The sequence below is a fragment of the Palaemon carinicauda genome, chromosome 10, assembly GCF_036898095.1.
Source record: "Palaemon carinicauda isolate YSFRI2023 chromosome 10, ASM3689809v2, whole genome shotgun sequence".
Lineage (NCBI taxonomy): Eukaryota > Metazoa > Arthropoda > Malacostraca > Decapoda > Palaemonidae > Palaemon > Palaemon carinicauda.
In genome coordinates this window covers 52,739,232-52,745,603 of record NC_090734.1, presented here as the reverse complement: position 1 = coordinate 52,745,603, position 6,372 = coordinate 52,739,232, and positions in this window count along the sequence as shown.

Here is a 6,372-nt window from a genome sequence, read left to right as displayed (position 1 = left end):
AGCCTGTAGAAAACAATTATCAAACGCTCGAAGAGGCCTAAAAAGACCGATAGCGGTCCTTCCTTAATCGCTTCCCTTACAAAGGTCAAACGCCGAAAGTCCCAAGACCATGTTAGTCCAGTCATGAGTAGGGAAACTCTCTCCAAGCAGATCAGAGTGTCCACGGCCGATCTGGGACTCCGAAGCGATAACGAGACGCTGCAATTGACGATGTTAGGGAACGTCTCATACAGTCTAGTTGTAGTTAGCCATCCCTTACCTAAAGGGATGGCACCTGTCAGCAGTTCATATACAACTGATCTGCAATGTGACAGTGGATGCTCTGCTCTGGCTCAGGCCAGTAGAGTTAGAATGGTCCACGGGTGCAGACCTATTATCTCCCAGATGGGAACAAGTCCCAAAACTGCAGTCTGACCTCTTCATTACGAGCGCCGTCAAGGAACTAACTCGACATGTAGCCCTATACAAGGATCCTGGAATAAAAATGATAGACATCATGTCTCTGAAATGGAAGTGATGGACTTAGGATTTCCAGTTTATCCCGTTCAATCACCTGCTGAGAGTCCTCAACATGCTGAGATCCTTCCAGGTAGGAGTAGCCCTGTTGGCTCCTAAGTAGACCAATAGCAACCTGTCCTCCCTGAGGTAGGAACTGAGGCTGAGGCTGTCCCTAGTTCTAAACCCGGGACTACTTTGCAAGGTTCAGAGATTAATTGCCTTCGATTTATCACAGAAAACCCGAACCCTTCATTGCATGATTTTCTTGCCCTAGCGGTTAAGAAAAGGTTTGGGATCTCAAAAGGAAATATAGAATTCTTAGAAGAATACAAGTCTAAATCAACTAGAAGACAATATGAGTCATCATGGAAAAAGTGGGTTGCTTTCGTAAAAGCAAAAGGACTGAAAGAGATTTCAATGAACTTCTTTATGTCCTTCTTTATCCATCTTCATAACCAAGGTTTGGCGGCCAACACGATAACGAAGTGCAAGTCAGCCTTGACTAGACCTCTTCTATATGCCTTTCAAGTGGACTTGGCGAATGAGATCTTTAATAAGATCCCGAAGGCATATGCAAGGCTTAGGCCTGCAACACCACTAAAGTCTATCTGTTGGTCTTTGGACAAGGTCCTACATTATGCCTCATCCATGAACAATGAAGATTGTTCGCTTAAGGATCTAACCCAAAAGGTTATTTTTCTGTTTGCTATAGCCTCAGGGGCTAGAGTTAGTGAAATAGTGGCCCTATCTAGGGATGAGGGCCACATCCAGTTCGCAGAAACAGGAGAACTGAATCTCTTCCCTGATCCATCCTTTCTCGCTAAGAATGAGCTACCCAAGAAAAGGTAGGGTCCCTGGAGAATCTGCCCTCTGAAGGAAGATGTCTCTCTATGTCCGGTAGAGTGTCTAAAGGTCTATCTTCGTAGAACTTCAGACTTCAGGGGAGGTCAGCTCTTTAAAGGAGAAACCTCTGGATCAAACTTATCCCTGAAACAACTAAGGGCGAAGCTCATCTATTTTATTCATAGAGCGGATCCTGACAGTACTCCCGCAGGTCATGATCCAAGAAAGATTGCTTCATCACTGAACTTCTTTCAGTATATGGACTTTGAGCGTCTTCGTTCGTACACTGGATGGAAGTCATCCAGAGTGTTTTACAAACACTATGTGAAACAGGTCTACGAACTGAAGCACTATGTAGTGGCGGCAGGTAGTGTATTGAAACCTTCCCCCTAATTACTGTCATAAACAGTTAATCGCTTGGGACTTCGAATGTCCTCGCTCATATACTGGATGATAATCATCAAGAGTGTTCTACAAACACTATGCTAAGTAAGTCCAAAAACTGAAGCAGTATGTGGTGACGTCGTGTAGAGTATTTAACCTGCCGTCTATTTCCACGATGAACAGCTAATTGACTGGGACTGTCAATTGAAGGGAAAAGGGGTCATCTCTCTTAGTGTGACCTCCTTTGAATAAGTGTTACCATGGTGACACTATCTCTGTTAAAAAATCCCAGGTATGGAATTATACAGATAGCACCAGTGCCATGTGTACGTAGTACACAGTGCCGATAGAGGTAACTAGTACGGGAATTAAAAAGAGAAATTTTGTTATAAATTTTCTTCAATCTGAGAGTGGCACTCATCATTTCTTTCTTCCCAAGAAAGAAAGATAATCTCTGTACCTGTTACAGGTATAATTCCGTTATCATGCTACATTCGTTTTACTTGCTAATTTACTTAGTCATTTATTGAAAATAAATGTCTATTAGAATGTAATTGCGTCCTATTTCTCCCGACAATTGCATGATTAAAAAATCCAAAGTATGTACTCTTCATATATGTGTATGCTCACAAAAAAATGGATTTAAGAAACACTGTTAAGTATTTGGTAATATTCACAAACTACGAGACGGTTTGTTCATCCGATGTATTCTTATGTTTGTCCATACCATATATGCTTACCTTGAGACTCCCCTTTTTCTACTATCTAGAATGACTCTTCCCTGTAGAGGGCAGGAAGCACTAACATCGGATATGATTAGTGATAATGACGGATAATGGTAACGTCATTTGTCTCGATTGATCCAAATGATCATAGAAAGTTTGTCCCAAGGCTAAGGCACTGATGAAAATCCACAGATACATTGATGCCCTGGTAAACTTCAATCAGGACGACATGGCTTGAGCCCAAAACCCGGATTTTGAGCGAAGCGAAAAATCTGTTTTTGGGTGAGATTGCCATCTAACTTAAAACATGTTTGTTACATAAGAAGTTCTTTTAGGAATTTCAATATTGATAGGGTCAATAAATAAATGTATTTTTTTCTTTTTATTTTAATAAGTTAATCATTGTTTGGAATTTTGAATTTGGATTCCAAGAAATTTCATTGTTCGTGTTGTCTGATGAGGGTTTGATTAGTGTTGTGTCACACTGTATTATCATGAAAATATTTTGCAGAAATTAGAATTTAAACACCTCCCATAATAGAAACAAATAGTAATTGTTACTTAGGTAATCCTTTTAATACGAGTATTTGAGAAGGGATATTATTACAAGTTATTGCCAAAGATAGTTGATTGTTTTAAAAATCATATTACTGGGAATATAATGGAATATTTGATTTTCATATCTGAATAGTTTTCATAAGGCAAAATGAGATAGATAAGGAAATAGGGTGGAATAATAATAATAATAATAATAATAATAATAATAATAATAATAATAATAATAATAATAAATACGGGTGGCAGTAATCGACCTGTTCATGTTCGTTTTCTTCATGAACACGAACCATGGCCTTTACTAACTAGGAAAGTTCATAAATATCAGAGTTTCAACTCTATTGCTATCATTGTAAAACTTAAGGAAAGCGTGACGGTAATTTCTCAAAAAAAATATCTTGTGTACTGCATAGTTTTCTTCCTTTGAGATTATACGCTTCATTTTGGTAATATTAAATCATCAAATAATCAACTTAGTCAAATAATGATTACAAATACTATATGAACTGTATCAATTTGTTTTAGATAAAATTTTTGTATAAAATTCTTATCTAGATTTCATCTTTCAATTATTGCTATAGATATTGAAATTTCCACTACCCCCGAACGTTTCCTATGATAGAGAAACTTCACCTCTCGTTCGGATTTTCCCTTTAATGATTCGAGCTTCATTGTTTAAAGTGCCTTGATTAAGCTAGGGAATACAACTTTAAGTGACTTAAATGAAAGAAGTTCCCACCTCATCCTAACTTTCTCTTGTTTCAATATCACACAAGTTTCTTGGGTTTGATTATTGGAATTGAAATCTTAAAAGTATCTATCTGAATCACATAGGAATTTCTGCTGATAAAAATGTGTGGCAAATTCTAAGATTTTTTAAAATAAAGATTAGTGTACACTGATAAAAAAAGGACCGTAAAAAACGGTAAAATTCCTTGAACAAATTTTGCCAGATATTCAACCTTTTAAAAACGGATAGATTGACGAATAGTAGTAATATTACGGAAACCAACTGGAAAAAGATATCAAAGTAGGATAAAATTACGGTCTCTTATATTGTACTGAATTACGGCTGAGAACAATATTTTTTACAGATAGTTTCCGATTGCAATTATATTTTGGTTCAATAGCCTAGCTATTTGAGCTTTTTGGCCCTATACAAAAGACAACGTGTTCTTCAGAATATAGTCGGATAAATACAAATCTATTTTTTTCACTATAAAGAGAGACTATGGTTATTTCCAATTGTTTGTTGTCATATTTTATTATTTGGAATTTAATTTTTTTTTTGTATTGTCATTCTTGTCTTACATCCACCTAAATTATAGTTTTTATAAATCTAAAATAAAAATAATTATATAGCTATAAAACTATCTTAATGGTTTTAACAAAACAATATTCATATGATATGAAATCTCTTCCCATGATCCTAAAATGGAAGGGGAATGTTGAACCTCACTATATGTATGTCAAAGTATTTCCTAAGAATCATAATCCCAATTTTACAACAGCATAACGGCCAATTGACTGTTGATCAATGGCAACGATTTTTTTTATCTGAACTCACAAGACTTTGGCGTTATAATAAACATGAAAAAAAACAGTATATTGACTACTATATAGATATGTCAGCCTTATTATTCAATCACTGTAATGCCACCATAGAATTTAGTCAATATACCTCAAAATAGTTCATATAATGCATTTTTTCAGATATTATAATACATGGAAAAATTAGCACTGCTCTAATAAAGATAATTTTGTAACATTGGATAGAAAATGGAGGCAGTGCAATAGGTTTTTCAATGATGGCTACAAGGGCGAAATCATATGGCAATACTTAACGTAATATGCATTTGAAGTGGCTGAGCTTACCGTTTCTATATGCTTCTTTTTCTGGTTTTGCCCTAGAGAAGGAATTGCATTAATCCACATCTAATCTAAAAGTATACAATTTAAGTAATACTTTTGATATTCTACTTGAACTTTTATAAATGCATAACGTATTTAGAATTCTCTAGATATGACTTCATATCTTTAAACAATATTGTTTGTGTTATTTCGAGGTTCTTTTTTTATATGTATTTGATTTTGAGTGATACTCATGTATACACAGGTAGCCGGAACTCCTTGATACGTGAAAAAGAAAGTAAAGATTAGTATTTAAGAAAAAAAATAGGAAAAGTAATACAATAAGAAAACATATATGATAATGAGTGTCTGAAAGGTGCAATTTAAACATTCTTTCCAGCCCTCAAAGGAATTAAATATTCAAAAATAGCAATCAGAGATTTCTGACCCCGCAAAAGGTTAATGTGTCTCTTAGTGGTGAAAATTTCATATAAAATCCGTTTTCTTGAAAATGGAGAAAAAGGCAAATCCGTATATAGAATCTGGATCCCTGCCCGGATCATCTCTAAAATTTAATGTGGCTATCCATGATAGAAGATCTAACTGTGGTAAAAAAAAAATAAATCGTGAAAAACTCTAGTAGTTTTGACATTCTTTTTGAAATATCGAAAAATTCGAATCCGCATCCGGATTATCTCCAAAGTTTAATGAAGTCCCTAAGGACCTGAGATATATCTGTGGTAGAATTTTTGTCAAAATTAGCCTAGTAGTTTTTACCTAATCCTATCCACAGAATGGCAGACAAAAAAATGAATAAATTAGAAAAAAGGTATATAAAACTAAATAAATAAATAAGTAAAAACATACCGGATCCGTATCATCACCAAAATTGACTGGGTCGTCAATGCCCAAAGATCTATGTGTGGTTGAAAGTTTGTCGAAATCCGTCGAAGAGTTTCGACGTATTCCGGTTCTCAGACACAGACAAATAAGTTAATCAACTTGATTGCATAACCTCCTCTACTGAGATAATGAAAACATAGAAAAAGCGATACAAAAAAGGCTTGGGGGAAAATTAAGTGACAGTAGTTGGTAAACTTATAAAAGGAAATAAAAGAAAATCATGAATATCAACATCATAGAAAAAAAAATAAAACAAGAATAAGGATAGCTCTATAAGAAATTTTCATACTAAAAAGTAACAGAGAATCTGAATTCAACGTTTATATTGCCTTTTTTTATGAAACCGAAAATATTTTGAAAGCAACCTTTTGCAATTTTATTTTAGTATTAGAAATAGAAATTATAATACTATCACCTAAGTGATTAAAAAGAAAAAAGTGCTCTTATACTGCCCAGAGACAATTCTGTATTCATCTGGGACGCTACTTTCTCTGATCTCATGCAAGCTTCATATTTGAAAAGAAAAATGTAATGGTGGGACACAACCTCGATGTTTGATATAAGAAAAACTGCTATTTATTAATTTGGAAACTTGCTTTCCCAGTAAAATCAA